This window comes from Ursus arctos, unplaced genomic scaffold, assembly GCF_023065955.2.
Source record: "Ursus arctos isolate Adak ecotype North America unplaced genomic scaffold, UrsArc2.0 scaffold_37, whole genome shotgun sequence".
NCBI lineage: Eukaryota > Metazoa > Chordata > Mammalia > Carnivora > Ursidae > Ursus > Ursus arctos.
The window spans coordinates 17,951,033-17,970,522 of NW_026623053.1; the positions used below are offsets into that span (position 1 = coordinate 17,951,033).

The window sequence follows — 19,490 nt, forward strand, 5'->3', positions numbered from 1 at the left end:
CTTATAACCGTAATCAGTTTAAAGTGAAGAGTTACAGTCTTTGTTGTTGTTGTTTGTTTGGTTTTGATTTAGGTTTGGTTTATTAATCAGAACTTCTTGTGTAGCTGTTAAATATTGGTCCTATAAAGTTCAAAGTTTGAAATTTCACTTTATGATAAAGTGAAGACATGTTTTCATTGTCTTGGAAAGTTTAAACAAAATTTCCAGACCCCAGAATAGGACACTTAAATCTTTATTGAACAACAGTAATAATTAAATTGCTTTCTGGAACCAAGTGTGTCAAAAATCAGAGAGAGAAGACAAGCAATGTATAAACCAATGTGGTGTGTTTGGATGCCTTCTGATATTGCTAAATAAAGTGATCTACTTTAAATTATGATTTCAAATTCAATGATTCCTTGTTTCTGAAAAGTAAAATTTTCTGAATTCTGATTATTTTGATAAATTTTCTTGATATTTTACTTTCTGGTTATATATTATTCTTTCAATACCTAAGCCGTATTTTAGGATATTTGTGAACAAATAAATTGTGTGTGAACATGTCCCACCAAGCTACAGCTTCCAAAATTAATATTTAGTTACTGATTTTATCTCTACTTTATTCTCCACCAATTTTCATCAGGCAACTTGTTAAATGAAAATCTTCTAAAGCTTAAAAAATGCATACCATTTTCCAATAAATAGGTCAGTTATATCCAAGCCTTTTTGAAACACTCAGGCATAGAATATTCACTGCATTTACTTGTATAACCATGACATTAACACACTAAAAATCTTTAAGTTCCTTAAGGAAGAGTTTCTTATAATCTGTCCTGGCTCTATCTAACCAAATTACATTTTCAAGAAAGTATGTCCTCTAAATTGTTTTTAGTATGTACCTCACACACAAAGTTAACTATCTTCGTTATAGTTGATTGCTGGCAGAGAGATTCACTTTCAATAACAGTATTTTGTTTGTAATTTTCTAGGAAATACGGCTCCTTTCTCATCAAGCAACAGTAAGCCAAAACTACCAACATTGTTTACCATGTTGAAAATTAAAATCATCTTAATGAATGAATAGTGGTCAAATGCTGGCATGTGTCTAGATGTAGCAAAAAGGTTAAGACACTACCTATGTTAAGACTTAATTTTTCTTGAAATTCATCAGACAAGAAATGGAAAATGCTATAGATTCTTAGCTTTCATCTTGAACATCTGAAGTTCTCTTAGCTAGTAATTTTTTACTTGGAATTACATCTTTAGTCCCAAGAGCTTCCATCTCTTCGAAGCCAATTAATTAAAACACATAGTAGCCTTATGGAACTTTACATTTGGGTAAAATGAAAACAAAGGAATTGAATAACTTTTATAATGTGACCTAAGCAGGCATTTTCAAGCACAAATGCGTATCCATTCCTAAATTCCTGCTTCCGTATCTGTTTCTGTTAAGAGCTGAAACTTGTGCCATCATGGTTAATGTTTTGACAGATTTTATCATAAATCCTGCTGTTGTAAATTTGCCTTGAGCCAAAATTTAACATGTTGTAAGCTCAGAAACAGTTTTTACTGTTGGTGACCAGAAAAGGAAATAAATCAATTATGCTCTTCTAAGTGATGGGAGGATAGAGTTTAACTCTTTAAACGTTATACATTACTTGAAATTTAGGAGTAATTTTCATTTTGTATGTCCAATGCCTGACTCTCAAGTGTCAATAAAATATACGTAAACACATTCTATCACAAGGAAGAATATACCAAAGGAAATATTATGTGGTTTATATATGCTCACTAAATTTATAATAAAAATATTATCCTGAATTTTTTAAATTAAAAGGTCCTTTGCCGTAGTATGTGGAGTCAAAAATTTAAGCCTTCAACATTCGATTGATTCAAAAGCTATGGGGTACCCACTATGTTTCCAAATAATTTATCAGAATTCTCTTTAGTTAGACCCCCCATTTTATGGTGTCTGTCATCTACTATTTGATAACTACTTGAGTATTTTATTACACATACTTCCAATCATTGCTGTTCCTTAAAGCCTGAAGACCTAGATTTTTTTTCTCTCTAAAACAGCTTTAATGACCATGACCATTAATATTTACTCATAAATGCATTTGTACACAGGCTTAACCATAGCACATGAATGAAGAAAAAAAGAGTTGTTACCCAGTTCTTTACCCTAGAATAAATCAAATCAACAAATATTTATCGAATGTCTACTATGTGCAAATAGCCCTGGACTGGTCAGCTTTTAAAAGCCATCCAACTTTTCACATTGACAAATCCAAGCATTATTATTTCAAGCACTGCAGAAGCTGCCTCCATGTCCTTTAGGTGACAAAGGCTATGAGGACTCTGGATTACTTGGAATAAAGAAAGACAAGGAAGAGAAAGCTAATTAACAGGCTGAAAAGAGGAGAAAAATATCACCGATGGATTGCACCATGTATGTATGTGTATATATACAGGTATGTGCGTATGAGCTTAGTGCATGAGTGTATTTTATGTATGTGTGTATATCTATATACACGTGAAGAATGAGTGAATTTGAGAAAAATAGACTTTGTTAAGGTGACATAAGAATGGGCATTTACTGAGTTCAGAGCTTTGCTTTAGAAATAGGCTTAAACGTCTGGTTAGTGTTAAATAACACTAAGTCCTATAGTATAATGAAACCAAAATGTATCATGGTATAACAGAAAGATCACTCAGCTTGGTGACCAAAGTTCTAAAACCTAGCTTGCCCTAAAATCTATTAGAAGATGACCTCCTCAATCAATAGATTTTATTAGAAGTGACTTCTATGTTGCTACTGTAGAAAATTGTTGTAGGGTCCTAAATAAGAAGTTAATTTGATCATAAGTAAGAGAAGACACTTGGACGCTCATTGTAAAGATTCTAATCATTATTATAAACTAAATAAAAACTACCAGTAAGAGACAAAACGTACATACTTTATTATATTATATATTCTATATTATACTATTTATTATACTATACTATTTTATACTATATATTATGCTGTAATAGTCTCTGCATTTAATTCTGTTAATCTGTAAAAGATAAATAACGAACTATCATACCACGTCAAATAATTAAATGTGTTTCCTTAGTGAGGTTTGAAAGGGAGGCCGGTGATAATTTCCAGCTTTAACAAATAGAAGTAATCCTGGCTACTGTGCATAGTAGGTATGTATATATCTTGGCCATTGAAGACATTGTCATTGACATTCTCCCGGAGGATGTCTGGTGTCAATTTTAAAATATTTGTTTAGAAGAACTAATTTTTTAATATCCATGTTTGCCTCCTATTGGTAGGCTAAGTTTAATTTCCAGTGAGGATCAAAGCAGACTCTAAATAACCTTTTTAAGTAGCATTTACCTTTTTCTAAAGTACCTGAAATTAATTGCTCACCTTTTGTGTGGGGGGAAAATGTTACAGCTCTATTATTCAGAGTTGATATTTCTGTTACAAAATTGTTGGTTATTAAAATCACTTTGAAGCCAAGGTATCTTCTCCTATATCTTTTTAATTATTTGATTCTTTGCCTATCTGTAATTTATTTTCAATGCATACTCTAATTGCTCTGTAGTAAATTTTGGATTTCTTCTCAGCTACAGTCTTTCTCTTCTTGGTAAAACCATGCTATTGGCCTTTATAAATATAAGAATCACTTTCAATGTATTACTACATTGATTTGGTCTCTTTCATTTATTTCCTTGGTATATTGTAATTAATGTCTTTGGTATATTCTAAATAAGATTTCACTTGAATGGTCCAGATCTAAGTGCTTATGTCCATGAAGAAATATTATCTTTAGAGTTGTTTCTAATTTTCATTTCCTCTTTGCCCTCCTTTGACCAGTATTCCTGATACTAAGACCCTCTCACCTAGGACCTAGCCTGGATTCACCTGCCCCCTTGTGGTGTTCCTCTCTGAATAGTTAATTGATTTCTGAAATTTGGACTGGTATTACATATCCTGAAAAGAGAAACCTCATCCCATTACTCTTGTCTAGCAGTCTAGGGTCAGAAAAGTTTTCTTCTCTTAGCTACTGGCTAACACAAGAAGAGGAAAAAAGTGTGGTGAGTTTTTTTTACTTTTTTGTTTGTTTTTAATTCAGCACACAAGAAGGAAATTGGGCAAGAAATGAGTTGCTTGGAATAAATGATGAAAATTAATTTTGTCTAGAGTCGAATATTAGTGACCTACAGATTGATAAGGTAAAGACATATTTCGAACATTCTCATAAAGCAACTTAAAATCAAGTTTTTTCTATGTCAGTGTTTCCTTTTTCAGTGAGTGAAGAAAGAAGGGAAAATGGCATTCTATCTTATTTAAATTTTAAATAGATTTTGTAAGCCTTTCATCAAGGATGAATTCATAAATATAAAAAATAAACCTTGTGTTCTGTGTAGTCAAATATGTCTGATACAATTGGCACAAATACATTTTTGTTTCCTTTTCTCAAAAAGGAATCCCTTCACTTGCCACAGGACTAATTTTTACATCTTCTGCTGAAGTTAATAGACTTTTCACATGGAACAGGGTTGTATATGGTCAATGAGTGAATAACCTACGTGCAGATTCAGAGACATTTTGCAAGAATAAGGACTTAAGAATTAAGTCTCTAGTTAATAAAGAATAATATAAAGATAAAGAAAGGGAAAATGAAAGAAAAGCAGTATATGCGTAACTAATCTGTCTTTCTTGGAAGGAAAAGATGGATTAATAAATGATTGTTAACAAGTACATTTTTAAAGATACCCTTTTCTGTTAACTGTAAATATTTCTAACAGAAAAGAGTTGTCTCTTTCTATGCTGTCCTACCTCCTGCCCCTACTCCCCACCAAAATCTGATTTGATTGAATAATAGTGATCTTCTGTGGCATTTTAAACTTCATGTCACCTCCCTTGAGATCTGGAAGGAACAGCATGCACGTTTTAATAAAGCTCTATGCAGTCCAATTGCCAGGTTTCTAGTACCCACCTCTCCTTTTCAGTTTCTTTTACATTTGTAACAGTTGACCTACTAACAGGTTCCCAGAAACACAGGTTCAAATTTTGGCAGGCTTACCTCACCTCTTTGTCCTTCCAAAGTACATAAATGCTAAACTGTGTTCACAGTGAGGAAGGGAGAGTCATTCCAATGAGACTTTTAAAACCAAGACCCTTTCTGCTCCCCACCAAGTTACTGCCATCCTCTCCAAAGGAATCAAGTTTTGTCAGTGTGCCCTTGGCATAATTTCTTCAGCCGGGATTAAAACACAGGTGACAGAGTCTACCTTATCTTCACAGGGCATTAGTCACTCTATAAAAGTTAAATTTATTATGAAATACTTTGTTTGTGTTAACATATATCTTCTCTGGGAAGTTGGAAACAAAGGCATGTCCTTTAAGACTCCATATGGGGAAAACACATCCTCCTTTGGAATTTAACCTTAATTTGAACCAAGATCTGTGAAAGAAAAGCACTTTAGTGTATTGTTCCTTGCTCCACCCATCTACCCCTTATCTAAATGGGGTTACTGTTGCTTCGTGTTTTTTAACTCTTCCAGTTCCAAACCTTGCTTTCCTGAGTTTAAAATTTATCTCAGTAGAGAAATATATTAAAATAATTGTGGCAAACAATTATGCTCTGTTTTAAGGATAGGATTTTATGTGACACGTTAATTCTAATCTTTGAAATTAAAATACACGTATAGCCAGTTTATACTCATATACTTTGTTTTTAACAAATGGTATATTGTAAAGAATATTTTATCTCCTAAAAAAACTTATTTCCTGAAAATCTTCTCAAAGATTCTCCTACTAGCATTGTCATGTATGCATAGTTTATACTTTATTAGAAGTTTAAAAAATTAGAAGAAAAGTCTACATTAGGAATATAATGAGGTATATTTGAAAGACCAAATTCCAAGACCTTTATTTTCTTTCAGTCTGTTCACAAAGTCTTTGCAATGCTTTCACTGTATCTAAATCCATAGATGCCCAACGCTCCTTTTTAAAAGCAAAAGCAAAACCTTTATTGCTGCTATCCCCATCATAACAGACTACTTGTTTATAAACATCAAGGAAAGTATTTCCAAAAAAATTGTTTAAGTTGACATTTTTAAAAAATACTGCTTATACAAATGCTTGTTTCTTTAACAGCATCTACCAACAAACTTGTAATTGTCCAAATGATTTTCCTTCATTGACTTTTGTTACATGAAGGGAAAAAAACACAAACTAAAATTTAAATATAAACTTAGATTTTTGTTTATTAAAAGAACATAATTTTTATTTTTTTAATTTTTTTATTTAAATTCAATTTAAGTAACATATACTGTATTATTAGTTTCCTAGGCAGAATTTAGTGATTCATTAGTTGCATGCAACACCCAGTGAAGAACATAATTTTTAAAACAGACACATACTCAACTCCACTGCTCAAAACAACTATCTTCATGAGGCGTCTTGCTGGCTCAGTCAGTAGAGGATGCACCTCTTGATCTCTCGGGCTTGTAAGTTGGAGCCCCTTGATGGGTGTAGAGATTACTTAAACAAAAATCTTTTTAAAAAATTGGTCTTAAAAAACTATCTTCAGAATTATTAAATTGAAAACATCTTTAGAAATTCACATATTTGTTAATTTGTCACGTATTCCATTATTACACAGTATATTTCATTTAAAATGTAATGTTGAAATTAGTTTGATGGATACTTTTTTAAAAAATATGGAATATAGGGGCGACTGGATGGATCAGTCTGTTAAGCGTCTGCCTTCGGCTCAGGTCATGATCCCAGGGTCATCGAGTCCCAAGTCGGGTTCCCTGCTCAGCTGGAAGCCTGCTTCTCCCTCTCCTCCCCACTCATGCTCTCTCTCACAATCTCTGTCTCTCTCTCTCTCTCAAATAAGTAAATAAAATCTTTTTTAAAATATGGAATATAGGGGCGCCTGGGTGGCTCAGTCGTTAAGCGTCTGCCTTCGGCTCAGGGCGTGATCCTGGCGTTCTGGGATCGAGCCCCACATCAGGCTCCTCCGCTGGGAGCCTGCTTCTTCCTCTCCCACTCCTCCTGCCTGTGTTCCTTCTCTCACTGGCTGTCTCTCTCTCTGGCAAATGAATAAATGGAATATTTTTTAAAATTTTTAAAAATAAAATAAATAAATAAAAATAAAAATATGGAATATATATAATACATTTAGGATATTAGGACATTTATCACAAGTAATATCAAGTCAGAGCATCAGTGCTCTCCACCTCAACCCCAGCTACTCCACCTCAGCCCCAGCTACATTTATTGGTTCCACCCCAAATAACCCTCAAATAACAAATCACTGAAGCTTACTTAGTCTTTAGCAGTCAACACTTTTACATACTATCAGTTATTTAAATTCATAATGCATGTCATTTTTCATGGAAATTATAAATTTGCGTGGAACAATGAATTGGCGATTGGAATACTTCACCTCTCAGACTCAACTCCTTGGTTCTCTTGGACTTTGCACTGCCTTAGATGCTAATTTGATAAAACTTTTTTTTTTTTTTAAGATTTTGTTTATTTGACAGAGAGACAGCCAGCGAGAGAAGGGAACACAGGCAGGGGGAGTGGGAGAGGAAGAAGCAGGCTCCCAGCAGAGCAGGGAGCCCAATGCAGGGCTCGATCCCAGGACCCTGGGATCAGGCCCTACGCCGAAGGCAGACACTTAAAGACTGAGCCACCCAGGCGCCCCTTGATAAAACTTTCTTAAAAGGTAACAGGGCTATATGCTCTGTTGCCCTACTAATTGCTGCCCCCCTCAATTTTTCCAAGGATGATTTTGGATGACCATCTTCATGGTGTATATAAATGCCTATATAGTTATATCATGCATCCATGGTCTTACCGTAAAATAGCCATAGGAAGATTTTTCACCGCAGTAAAGTGGTCAAAATACCTATGAACAAGATAATGGAAGAAGTGATGATAACTAAGTATAAGATTGAAAAGGCAGATGTTAACCAGAATCAAAGAAAAAAATTAAAAGCGTGGACTTTGTAAATTATGGGAAGAAGCAATTTAGCAAAAACTGAAATAAAGGAGTAAAAGGGAGAGAAAGAACCAAAGATAATTCCAAACTACCACATGAAGTAATGTTGGTAAAAGCCCAAAGTATTTGCAAAATTGGATAAATTAAGGTTAAGTGCGTGTGTGTTTATAAAAATGTAGATAAGTGTGGTCTTCACATATTAAATTTCAAAGATGTAAGGAGGTAACAAAACAATAATAAAATATTGAAGCATCCTTATTGACCACGAGCTATATTACTAGATAAAACTTAGTTCGATGAAATTAGAAATAAAAAATACCATAGGTCCCATGGAAGTTATTTATTTTTATTCTTATTTTTATCTTTGAAACCCCAGCACTAACACATGTGAAAGGTGAAAGTAGTGTTCTCAGAGGAAATGTTTGTATTCTATGTGGAAGTCTTCAGTATTTTTCTAAAAGTACATCTTGATGAGGGGATTGAAAGAGATACTAGAGAGGGTTTTATTGTTTGCATTAATCAGTAATTCAGACAAAACCATACCAGGGTGCTAGGGATACAAAGTTGAATCAGACAGTGTCTGCCCTCATGGAAATCGGAGTCCAGAAGCAATGATGTAGCTATAAATAATTAGAAGACAGTATGGTGGGTACCATAATAGAGGTAGGCTCAGAATGCTTTAGCAGAACAGGTAAAAGGGCATCTTGCCCTGCCGATGAGATTAAGGAAGGCTTCCCAGAGGAGATGGTGTTTGAGTTAAGTGCTGCTGGGACTGGCAATTAAGCAGTCCATGGTGACTTTAATGAGAGCAATTTCTACTCTAATAAGACACAAAATCCAAATTGCAGACAATTAAGAAGTGAATGAAAAACGTAGAAATGGAGACAGTGAGTATAGACTACTTTTCCCAGGAAATTGCTTTCTAACTCTTTTTACTTGCTGCGTCTGAATAGATTTAATAAAGAATTTCACTTTGCACAGCACAATTAAGTGCTATTGCTAGTAATGGATTTTTTTCCTGCTGTTGGTGAATAAATTTCATTCCATTTGTACAAGCTCGGGAACATGAACCCTTCTAGCAAGAGCCTTACCACTTGAAGGAGGGTCAGATCTACACCTTTGCATTTTGAGCATCTTTGATCCTCAGTTCTTCTAGTCCTCCTTTCTATTCTGGAGTTTCACAGTCTCCATTGCCAAGTATACCCGGAAGAAACTTTCTCTTCCCTCCCTCTCTTCCATCTTTCTCATAATTTCTCTTTATACGTCTAACCATATATCCTCAAGTGATTCAAATAGTTTATTATCTACACTTATCTTTCTAATGCTAAACATTACCTACTGAATAAACCAATTTCTTAGAGCGTTCAAGGCCCTACACATTTTTATTCCAGCCACTTTCTCAGCTTTATCTTCCCGTACCCTCCTCTTTCATGCTTCAACTTCACCTTCTCCTCTATACACCCTGAACTTTCTGGCTTCCATTTCCCGACACTGTTACCTTCAACTGGAATTGCCCCCTCCCTCCCTGCAACCTCATGTCTAAATCCTGTCTGACATTTATGGTCTTACTTAGTTGTCATATTTCCTATAAAAGTCTTTTTTGATCTTCCCAGTACTACTGTTCTTCTCAACCTCAGTTTTTATATATGTCTCTATGCCATTCATTCAACAAAACTTTTCTGAATACCTACTATGTGCCAGAAATCGAAATAAGTCACTATTTTATCTCACCACTCCTATCAGACTATAAATTCTTTGAGATTAAGAATCATCTAATATAGCTCTAGAAGTATCTATTGCAATGATTTACACTAGTAATTATATAACAAATTGATTGCATTAATGAATAAATTAATCTCAAATGGAGATCCATCCCCTGAAATTCAATTGAACAAAGATAGCACCCAAATCTTTTATCTTCCCTGCCATGAAGTTCTCTCCTACCATTGTCTGCAAGAATGCAGTTTGTCACTTCCTCAGTTTAATTGTCTTAAAATGGCATTTTTCAAAATTTGGTATTTGGCTTCCTTGTATTTATTCTCTTAAATTCTTCCCTGTCTTCAGCTTCATACATTCCATTGAAAGATTCCAGAAGTTATAATAATCAAGTCATTCCACTTTACCTACGTGACTACCTCACTTAGCTGGTATACTACAACTTCCTTCTTACAAGAGTCACTTGGTGTGGCTGGGTGGCTCAGTCGGTTACGTGCCTGCCTTTGGCTGAAGTCATGATCCCAGGGTCGTGGGATCGAGCCCCATATCGGGATGCCTGCTCTGTAGGAAGTTTGCTCCTCTCTCTCCCTCTCCCTCTCTCTCTTGCTTTCTCTCAAATAAATAAAATATTTTTAAAAATTTTTTTAAAAGGATCACTCAACTACAGTCGCTTCCCTCTTTCAACCCATCCTGCATAAGTTAGCTATGGATTTCAACTCAGATTATATTTCTTTTCAAATCTTCCTCTTTCTGTAGCCATTATAAAAACTGTTTAATACTAACACACTTCCATTTCTTCCCTAATCTTATATCTTCTTGCTATTTGCCAACAATCTTTAGTTTAAAATGTGCTTCACTGGGACGCCTGGGTGGGTCAATCGGTTAAACGTCTGCCTTCAGCTCAGGTCATGATCCCAAGGTCCTGGGATCGAGCCCCACATTGGGCTCCCTGCTCAGCAGAGAGCCTGCTTCTCCCTCACGCTCTGCTCCCCCTGCTCATGTGTGGTCTCTCTCTCTCTCTCTCTCTCTCTCTCTGTCAAATAAATAAATAATCTTTAAAAAAAAAAAAAAAGCTACTTCACTGGGGCACCTGGGTGACTCAGTCAGTTAAGCATTGGACTCTTGGTTTTGTTTCAGGTCATGATCTCAGGATGGTGAGATTGAGCCCCATGGCAGGTTCTGTGCTGGGTTAAGCAGCCTGCTAAGATTCCCTCTCTCCCTCTTCCTCTGCCCCCTCTCCCTCTGAGTGCACTCACACATACACACACACATTCTCTCTCTCTCTCTCAAATAAACAAATAAATCTTTTAAAATAAAATGTGCTTCACTTCTAGAACATTCTACGTCTTTACTACCATCAGCAGAGTTTACTATCACTCCAGCTCTCTAGAACCCAACTTAAAATCTGTTTTTAAGGGAGTTTCTTTGATTAACCTAGGTTTGTGTATCACTACACTTATTTTCTATATATTGTTGAATCACTAAATTAATTTGAATCAAATTGTATTTATCCAATTTGCCCCCCCACAAGAGTCCTCTGCTAAGGATGTTATCTAATCCAACTAGTGTAATATTCAATACAAATCCCATATACTGATCTGTATTATTAATGTGAAGCTTTGCTCTTCATGATGATGTTAATCTGTGGTTTTCTGCCCTTTAGGTAAAACAAATATAATGGATTAAATAGAACCAAGATATTCAACTCTTCTAGAATTACAATATATAACCAAATGATTGGGCTTTATTGACTAATCAGCTAGAATTTACAGAAAAATTAATGCTACCATTAAACCAGTTCCTAAAATATGGGTAAGAGAGTGAATTTGAGGCTTGAATACAAGATAATTAAGAAGATATAACAAGAATTACCAAGATTTGGTGTGAGCAGCTAGGGTTTAGAATATAATAGGGAAAAGTCTTCTGCTTCTGACTATAACAGAGTTGCTAAAATCAGAGTAATTCACTCACTGAGAATAACTATAAAACTTGGACAAAATATAAATTCACAGCAGGGGCGCCTGGGTGGCGCAGTCATTAAGCGTCTGCCATCGGCTCAGGGCGTGATCCTGGTGCTCTGGGATCGAGCCCCGCATCAGGCTCCTCCGCTGGGAGCCTGCTTCTTCCTCTCCCACTCCCCCTGCTTGTGTTCCCTCTCTTGCTGGTTGTCTCTCTCTGTCAAATAAATAAATAAAATCTTTAAAATATATATATATATATATAAATTCACAGCAAAGCCAAGTAAAAAACATTTACTAAAAAGATAAAGAACTAAGAAGAGAATTTGCCAGTCCCATGATGCTGGGGAGACAAAAATTGGAGTGCAAGTCTCACCAAAAAGGAGAGACTCAGCTTTTGAATCAGATCTTGGGAAAGCTATCCCATAGGAATAAAGATAAATTGTAAATAGAGTAGCTTCCACTATATCAAGGTGATCTTCTCAAACACCTAAAACACTTACCAATACAAGGTGAAATTTAGAGGAAGGGGCAGGGAATTTGCCTGTGCTCTAGACCCTGCACTGAATAGGAGGCTGCCTGCCATTGGAGGAGATACGCAGGGCCTGCCTAAGACCGAGATGGGAGCTGGAGAGCTGAGAAATCCTCCCCTGTCCCACCGTGATCCTTGCATCTAGTAGCAGGTAACAGCCACGTACTTCTGGGGAAAATAAAAACATGGGAATAGACTCCCTCTATGCTGCAGGCACAGAGAACCTGCTAAAATCTGAGGGTAGAGCAGAGAATGAGGGAAAAAAAATACCTCCAGCTCTCTCAAGCCTCACATTCAACACAAGATACTGGCAACCCAGCCCCTCCCTGGAAAAATTTTAAATCTGTAGTACACTAAAGATAACTTATAGCAACCACAAGACCCAAATCACCTCACACGTTGACTAAATTTGCTCAAATGTCCACACTAATGGCCTGACAAAAGACGAGGTATTACCATTTTAGACATTTACCTCAGTTTCAATTGCTCTTTTATATATAATATTTGACATTTAATTTAAAAACAAAACAAAAAACAAGACACATTAAAAAGAAGGACCATGTGAAAAGATAAAATAGTCAATAGAATCAGACCCAGAGATGACCCAGATGTTGGAATTACCAGACTTAAAAAAGAGAAGAATAAAGATATATATTAATTATTAATTTCAAAATAGTAAAAAAGAGTCACAGTTAACTTCTCAGAGAAATAGAAACTGGAATAAAATGAAAAAATGAAATAAATGAAAAATTTGAAGTGCTGAGAGTAAAAAATCAACAACCTAGAAACAAATGCATGGAAAAAAATTAGAGATTATCATAAGCAGAGTTCCACCAAAAGAAATCCTAAAGAGAGTTGGTTAGGCAAATGCAAAGTGATGTGATCACAGATGAGACCATGGTAACATAGGAAAGAATGAGAGCACCAGAAAGGGTAAATGTGTGACATAAGGTAAACGGATATTTACTGTTTAAGGAAAAATAGAATACATGTAATAAACAGTTTGTTTTGTTCAAAAGAAACAAATCTATTAATATTGGAAGTTGAATGATCATAGCTAAATAAAGCACAAATTTGAGGAAAATGTTTACCCAAGTGCTCATCTGTACTTGAGTTTAATGTTGAGAAGCTCACTATTTCTGAGGTAACCTACTCTATATATAACTATGTTATAGATGTCTTTATAACCTATCATCTTCTTGAATTTCTGCCTCCTGGCTCTAATTCTGCCCTCTACAATGATGCACAATAAATAATTCTGATTTCTCTCACATACGCTTGAAATAATTATAGTACCCTCCAATGTAACAGAAATGTTTTATTCTGTAGTCAAACATCCCCAGTCTAAACAGTTCTTCACAGGATGTGGTCCAGTTCTCCTCTAACCCAGAATCTTCTAAATGTACCTCACTTTCTTGATATCTCTGAAATGGATCCTAACACATGAAACAAAATCCTGTAGTGACCAAGGCATTCTTGCTTTCCCCACTCCATGTGTTCAGAAATGACATTTATCTTTCATAAGGGGAGAAAATCACGCTATTTATTCATATGTAATTCCTAATTTTACTTCTGTGAAAGCTCTGGCCTCAAGAGGTTAGGACTTATTTTTGTTCACTGAAAGCTATTGCTCAGAAATATTAGGCTAGGAATAGTGTACAAACAAAAACTGGCCAACAAGATTCTTGAGGCTATGTTAACAAAGTGACAGTAGTATAGTCTAAAATTGTGACCTTTGGGATGTCAAAGAAGGAAAGGCTGGGGTAATGGGGGTATTGATAAGGCATAGTAACCACTTTTGGATGTATGGGCCATAAGAGGGATGAGTCAATAATGACTATGACTTTTCAAGCCTTAGTAACAAAGAGAACAAGAAAAATATGGAAATCAGGATGAATGCCTTGTTACTGAGAGAAATGTGTTGCTGTAATTTAAATGTATTGGATATTCATGGAAATAACTTGTAGACAGGCATAGAAATAAGATGGGAGATTTTGTTGGAGGACAGGGATGGACTTTTAGCTTGACGCATGGTAGCTTGAGCCATAAGACACAGGAACAAAGGCCTATCAATGTGCTCTAGCCAAAGACCGTCAGAAACATACGTATGGTTGAGCAAATTGGCTTTACTGCTTGTTTGCAAATAAGACCACACACCATAGGAAACTGTGGCATTTCAGTAAGAAGGTGTTAGAACTAACTTATTATAGGTTAGATGTTCTGTGTGAGGATTCAAGAAAGTAGAACTTTGAAAAAAAAAAAAAGAAAGTAGAACTTTGAATTGGTTACTGTCAGGATGTGGGGCAAGTTCTGTGATTGGGCATCTTAAGAAATCTTATCTAGAAAGAGGGAAGACTAGAACAAAGCTAAACCTGTAATTTGTAGAGAAGCAACAGTTACTAGTATTAGCAAGCACAAGCAATGTTTGCTATCTTTGTGGTTTGCAGTGACTTTATTTTCATCTGTACTTAGACAAGTTACAGAGGGGTCTTTTTGTCTTACCTCTCTACAGTTAGAGTGTCCTTGTCTAATGCTGGCATTCAGTAAAACAGTTTATGTTTGACAGGAGAACACCTAGGCCTGTGAATCCCAGGTCAACTCCTAAAAATACTGTAGCCTCGCTGCATGTGTCAAGCCATTTTCCAAATGTGAGGGGTTGGTTTTGTCTTTCAGACCAACGGACTTAGCCATGGGGAACAAGAGTGGAAGTTGGAATAGACAGAAAAGATAATTATGGAGATAGAGAAGCAGTCATGAAGAGGTAGAGAGCAAGGGTAGGCTGGTGCCAGGAGGTCCTTGGTGAGAGGATGGTCAACATTGCTAAGAGTATTCACAGCTGTTTGGGACTCGGGAAAAATGGAGTAAAAACATCATTGAATCAAGGTATCACTGATGATCTTCAAGACAGAAGTGGGAGGGTGGGTTGTTGTGGTTGTGGTTGTGGTGGTTGTTGTTGTTTTTCAAGATAAAAGTTTAAGGGACCACAGATCAGGTTGCAAGGCTATGGAGGAGATACTGTGGGTAAAGACCACTCATTTGAAAAGTTTGGCAGTGAAAAGAAGAGCAAGGGAATGTTAACTAGAAGATTTTGTGAAATCATTTTCAGGAGATTTCACCCTAAAATAGAGATGACCATTACATGTTTGAAGCGGAGGATAAGGAGCCATTGAAAACAGCAACAGGGTAGATGCTAGTAAAGCAGTAAAAACAGAGGGGTCTGAGACTAAGAACCTTGGGACATATGTCTGTCCTGGAGAGAAGGCAGGACTCCTTCACACCCTAGACCTAGCAGAGAATGTAGGTACAGAAATAGAAATGTTGAGTTGGGATATATGGTAGACGTGGGAATGGATGACAGGTAAAATCGTCTTTTTTCCCTTTTCCTTTTTCAGTGAAGTTAGAAACTAAGATCATTAGCAAAGGAGAAAGGGATATACAAAAGCCGGGAGAAAGTCCGAGTCATCTGCTAAGAAGTTGTTTAGTAAATCAACAAAAGATACTGTTTTCTATGAAGTCACCCATTTTGTTAAAGAAGAAAATGCGACTTTTGCTGTATATTACGAATTTACAGAGGATTTAGAAGTGAGAGCCCTTTTATTCTCAACGAAAGGGGGGAATGGTTGCCATCATTTTACATTAAGAGTGGTCCAAATAAAGCTTTTTCTTGGAGTATCCATGCTAGATTAAATATTATTTGACAAATAATTTGTAACTTTGGGGGGGGCTTTGAATACTCTATCTCCCAAAGGAAAAAAATCTTGCTGTTTTCAAAAACTAGAGGGCACATCGACCAAAGACAATAGCCATCCAGAAGGCTGAATTCCATAATACCTAGAGCAAAGATAATTAACGTTTCCACTCACAGTCACAAAACCGGACCCCCACTCTCCACTGAATTCTGTTTATGTGTATCTAAACACCGAGCCGCCCGCTCCTTCCTGGTATGAGGTGTGATTGAGAGATAACTCAGCCCGCGGCGGCGGAGCAGTTTTTGTGCACGCCGGAGCACATGCTCTCGTGAGCATCAAAAGGAGATGAAGCCTGATTAACCATTTTGAAATCTATCGGATGAGGAGAAGTCCTTACAAAACAACTTTTATACGCTTTAATTAAAAACGTGTTCCGGCAGCTCAGAGCTGAATGGGCTTCAGGGGGAGCAGGGCTGAGCCCGTTGCTATGACGACACCAAATCTTTTCACGCCTGGCCCTTCCCCAGCACACTGTGTCGCGCTCTGTCCAGCCATTAATTTGCCTCCGTCCCATCTCTCACTGCCCCAGTCCCTTGGTCTGGGAGTTGATGGAAGACCCAGTACTATCTACCTTTTCGGCCATGGCATCTCTCCCTCACTCTCTTTCATCATTTCATCTCTTATATTTTCCCTGCCAATCCCTATTTTCTTGCTTCTTTTGAAAACAAGTTCACCCCATGAGTTGAAAACATTAAAAAAAAAATGTGAGAGGGGGGTCACAGCATAGGAATCACTGCTGGATATCCTTCATGATAAATTCATTTTTAGTGGTCTTGAATGTAGTTGAGAAGGATCTCACTGTCTTCTACATTTTTTTTTCAGGTTTAACACTGGCAACTACTCCACTCACCCTGTTGCTGAAGATGAGGCTGAAATAAAAAAGACTATGTTTTATTCTGTTAATTTGTGCTTATTAAAAAATCTCAGGTTATTCCACAAACAGTCTCACCCGGAAGTGAATGTAAGACTTTGAAATATGTCCTGAAACATCGCAGACCTCACTCTATTTAAGAAAGCTCTTGAATATTTTAGAAGTTGTACTTATTATACAGAGACTTAAATAAAACCCAGTGTTGTCACTTGTTGTACCATATGAAACAAGAATTGGGTGGAACTTGCCCATCACACAACCTAACTTGGGAGAACCTGATATTTTTGCCATCTTGTATATTATAGGCCATAATATTATTACACAAAAATGTTAACTCTTTGAGTCATCAGAGGCCTTACAACTTTCATTTTTATTGTAATTTCAATTTTCCCTTCCACCTATCCCGTATTATAAGATAGGCGAGTGGAATGCAGTGGAGATCGTTTCTCATTTGTTCTCCCTACTTAATTCCGTCTCCTCTTACTGTGATTACACTTCCAAAGTGAATTATTTGTCAGATTCTGGAAGGACTTCCTTTCTAATTGCCTGACTCGGTGGAGATGTTGTAACTTAAGAGACAGGTGTGGTCAGTCTGGAGTGTTAATCCTCAGCATAGCATGGCCCAGTGGTCACTGTATAGAAAGTGGGTGAATTCTTCAGAGCCATGGGAGCCCAGAATAGTTTTGAGTCTGAGATTCCAAATCATAATAAAACCTTGAAGTTCTAGCCTCTGCATTCCTGAAATTGAAATTTAAAAATTTAACGTCTCTTTAGAGGTTTTATAATGACCTTCCTCAGTCTCTTTACTATATAAAACTCTGGCATAAGACATTCCTAATAGGCCACATGTAAATCTGTGGGCCACAAGTTCACAGATACTCTAAAGTCACTCTAGTATAAGGAACAGTATTTCCTTTAAATGAAACACCCCCCAGGTTAGTTCCTAGGTTCTTTTCTCATAACTTAAGAACTTACCATATTTTAAGAAATTGAAGTCCTTTGACTTCTTACCATAGTCATACTTAAAATGTGGTGAAGACTCTGAGTGACCTAGCATTTGGATAGCATCTCACAAATGGACCAAGTCTCCTGTTGATAATTACCTGGTATAATTTAAATGAATTAATGAGATTTAACTTTCTTATCCCCCTCTCAGTATTAAGAATAAAAAAATCAAAGGCTTATACATGCTAAAAGTGTTTTCCCACCAGGGTCACTTGATTTGGAACAATCTTACATGGGTACTAAAGGAAGTAAATGTGTATAGATTGACTAATAGGCATTCAGGTATCTGAAGCAGGTTTTAGAGCTAATAAAAATGTATCCTCAAAAAGGCGTTTTACCTAAATATCAGAGAAAATATTCCATTGGCAAAATGTTCTCTGTTGTGAATACAGTGCTTCTCCATTACACCGATAAGAAATGGGAGTCCTTCAGTTCTTGACATTTGAATCTATTCTGGACCTGGCCTGGGAAAACTCTGAGGGGAATAATCTTGCAGGTGAGTGGACTAGAAAACATAAACAAGTCTTTTCCATCACCATATTCTATGGCCCCATGATTCAGTGAATCTCAGGGCTAAGTGTACTTAGGGGGTGCACTTTAGATAACACAGAATTCTCATTTCTACTGAAATGTTTTACAGTTCCTTCCCTCCTAATTTTGTTTCATAGCCAAAGACATCCACAGGAAAATCATGGTATCTTTTGTTTAGTAAGTCATCCATCCTACGGTGCCCTGCTTACCTGAAGTCACATAATCCTTTATGTGTGCTCTGGCACTAGACAAATTGTTTATGTGATAAACCACAGGACTATCCTGTAGTTTCTGTGGTCTGGGGGATGTATGTCCGAATTAAAGCCTTCTGGTGGCTGTTTTGAACATATCGTTATTCACAGAATGGTTCTTAGACTGCGTACGAAATGTAGTCACTCCGAAGTACTCAAAACATCATAAAAACTAATTCGCAGCTATGTCTACTTACACAGAACTTATTCTGGTCATACATGTTATGTTAAATTCGTATTTAAGTTGTTAATCTGTACAATCTAAACCTTCTTTAGCCTGTATAAAATGCCTTTCTCTCCCCAACGTTTCTAAACATAGGAAGGAAGGGCAGCAGTCTGCCACGTGTGGAATAGCATGTTACAGTTAAGGACAAAGATTAAACCTCCAACTGATGTTACCAAAGAGATTTTACGAAAGGTGACTGAAGTAATACCACATTGGAAATGTACTGGTCACCAGAATCCAAACCTATTCTTCAATAGGTTAATAGAAAGTGGGGTAAGGGTCCAGAAGAGAAGGCACTCATTCTTTGATAACTTGTAATAAGTATTTGGAGCTTAATAACTCATCTAAAGAATACCACTACCCATGAACTTCTTCATTAGAGTCTCAGAATATCTGCAAGGTGTTTTACATCCTTTTTGATGTAAATGAAAAAGATTTCACAAAAGTAAATATATGTTTTAACATGAGTTATATTCAGGATGCTGTTCTATAAGGACAAAAAGAAAAAGGAAGGGAGAACCGAAGGCTTCTCTTTAATCTTACCTGTCACACTGGATTTTTTTTTCCTCCTCTCCTCCCCCAAGTGCCTAAAACTTGAAGTGGTCAGATAGGGGCTAAATGTGTAAAGGTTACTCCACTTAACGATGAAGG

General features: G+C 36.4%; 1 protein-coding gene across 4 annotated transcripts in view; it reads left to right on the plus strand.

Annotated features, from left to right (window-relative positions):
- Nucleotides 1–17,552, plus strand: part of MIPOL1 (mirror-image polydactyly 1) — a 357,607-nt gene extending 340,055 nt beyond the window's left edge. For 3 of the 4 annotated variants that reach the window (XR_008957207.1, XR_008957208.1, XR_008957206.1), the window contains 2 exons: nucleotides 969–998; nucleotides 2,320–17,552. The gene's annotated coding sequence lies outside the window, so the exon portion shown is untranslated. The remainder of the gene's footprint in view (nucleotides 1–968; nucleotides 999–2,319) is intronic. The other variant, XR_008957209.1, reaches the window with a different exon arrangement.
- The last annotated feature ends 1,938 nt before the right edge of the window (nucleotides 17,553–19,490 follow it).